At 37.6% G+C, this 2,500-nt stretch overlaps 1 protein-coding gene across 2 annotated transcripts in view; it reads right to left on the reverse strand.

Moving 5' to 3' along the window:
• The window catches only part of AGO2 (argonaute RISC catalytic component 2), a 2,267,075-nt gene that overhangs the window by 484,687 nt on the left and 1,779,888 nt on the right, over positions 1-2,500 (reverse strand). The window lies entirely within an intron of this gene.

Here is a 2,500-nt window from a genome sequence, read left to right on the forward strand (position 1 = left end):
CACATGATTCTCAACACCTTTGAGAAAAGTGTCCAGGCTGGGATTCTGTGGAGGATTATAGAGGCTTTTGCGTCTAAATGGTTGTTCATTTCTAGATGTGCTATTGTCAAATTGTAGTTTTAGACCAATGTCCCTGATAAAGTCTCACAGCTATTAAAATATCGCTGATGTCTGTCTTTACACTAGGGATGAACGTCAGTCCCTTGTTGAGTACTGATATTTCATCTGCATCTAGATGATGCTGTGATATATTCCATATTAATGTTCGTTGGTCCATCTCTTCCTGGGTTGGTTGTACTTGCCCATTTGGTCGTCCCTCATTGTGCCTTCGTTCCCTGACATGTTGTCGATCGACCTCTTTCGACCTGTTCGTATCGGTAAGGGGACATCCGGAAAATCCCGTTTATCCCCTGGGCGTAATTTATCCAGTTGTATCTTCCTTCGGACAGTGATATCTCCATTACTGGTAGTATCTCCATTATTAGTGGTTGAACTGTTGGTAATGCTCAAAGTTTGTGCAGGAGTAAAATAAACTGATGTAACTGATTGTGGAGTATCAGTCACTAATGGAGATCTTCTCATATTCGAGGTGGTTTTACCATTATTCTCATGATTACTGGTACTAATATTCTCCTGATTATTAGTACCAATATTTGCAGGGTCAGCCCTTGTGTTGCTCATTTCTGTCGTATCCATAACTCTAGATAATACATTATTAGTAGCATGGTTGGTCTGGCCCATACCTTTTGCCTTGTTAATATTTGTTCCCTGATGCATAGAATTAGTGTGACTTTGTCGCTCCATATTGCTTGTTTTAGGCCATACAAACACGTTGTTAAATTGGAAATCTTGTTTATCTCTATATAGTTTGTTTTTCTTTTGTTGCAACAGTGTGTTACCAAATCTAGTCACCTTGTCCATTATTTCATGCATATATGCACTAGCTAAATCCCCTCCTATCAATTCAGCTAGTTGTCCTTCTTGTGATTTGACATTGGTCACTAGATTGTCCTCAATAGGTTTAAAAAACTCTATAATGAGTTTCATATGAGCTCTACTAGCCTGAAGGTTGATAACTTGCCATTTGGCTAGTAGATCAGGGTACACACTTCCGTAGGTTGGCATATTTAATATGCGTAGTCCACGTGGGACCACATTAAAAAACAAACTTGCCTCCAAGTGCTGCCTCTGTAGCAGTAGTCGTTTATATTTAAATAAATCATTTTCTATCGCTCGTTTTAACTGTTTAATCATGACAGCGTTGTCCACAGCCAGTTCGTCTACCATAGGTACAAAGTCATCTAGCAATAGCAATGGATTATTGTCAATTTCGAAAAAAGAAAAAACTCTGTCTCTGTTACCTCTATTGTTTTCACGTTGTAAGCCATTCGGCTCTCCGTTGGCAGTCTCATTCTCAGCTAGAGCATGCTGTGTACCCTTCGGTTCCGTAGCACAGTCACAGTTTCTGCTAGTAAATGTGTGTTCCTTCACAAAAGTATCCATCGTCGCAGCAAAAAACTAGATAAATAGAATCCAAGCCCAGCCAAGTTTCACGATAAGAATAATAGTAACAAACCCAAAGCTGCGAACGAATTTGTATGATGGCAGAAAATCAAATACTCAGCTAAAACATATATCCAAACAATGTTCATTGAGGCATTAATCCCAGGCGACAATCCAAAGACCAAGAGCGTTGTTAAAAACAGGTTTATTGGAACAAAGACTAAAGTTGTAACGTAAGCGCTTTCACTATTTAAAATAGCTTCCTCAGACGTGTGTTTTTGGTTTGTGTGGCTGTAAATATAAAAAACAAGTCCACATCTCACGATGTTAGTGAGCAACGTCACTTCCTCTAATGAATGTTGCTTATGAGGTACACTGCTAAAATCACTTGTCATAAGCATAAATAATGTGAATGCCTACTTCTAAAACATCATTAAAATGGATTAAATGTATAAACATATAATGAGAAGCCTTATATATTTGGCATTAACCTAACGAAAGAGGCTGTGTGCCATGTTATCAAGCAATAGTGCGATCAGCCAGCATAAGAAAAATTACATGGCTAAAATCGCTAAAAGTGCATCCGCTACTCTCGTATCAAACACTGCTTTCAAACTATATGTTCTAGGATTGTACAAAGGCATACCAAACTTATTGTATTGCTTCAACCAATATCTGCATATAAATAAGAATAAAGATGACTGAAGCAATGACTAGTATATGACAACAATGATAGATAACTATAAAACACTTATGATGCTCCCCTTAAAAACATCATATACCTATTTACAGAAAATGGATGTTAATATTAACAGGAAGAGATGGACCAACGAACATTAATATGGAATATATCACAGCATCATTTGGATGCAGATGAAATATCAGTACTCAACAAGGGACTGACGTTTATTCCTAGTGTAAAAACGGACATCAGTGACATTTTAATAGCTGTGAGACTTTTTATTAGGGACATTGGTCTAAAACTACAATTTGACAA

The sequence above is a fragment of the Protopterus annectens genome, chromosome 3.part1 (assembly GCF_019279795.1).
Source record: "Protopterus annectens isolate FY-2018-M chromosome 3.part1, PAN1.0, whole genome shotgun sequence".
In the NCBI taxonomy this organism is placed as follows: domain Eukaryota; kingdom Metazoa; phylum Chordata; order Ceratodontiformes; family Protopteridae; genus Protopterus; species Protopterus annectens.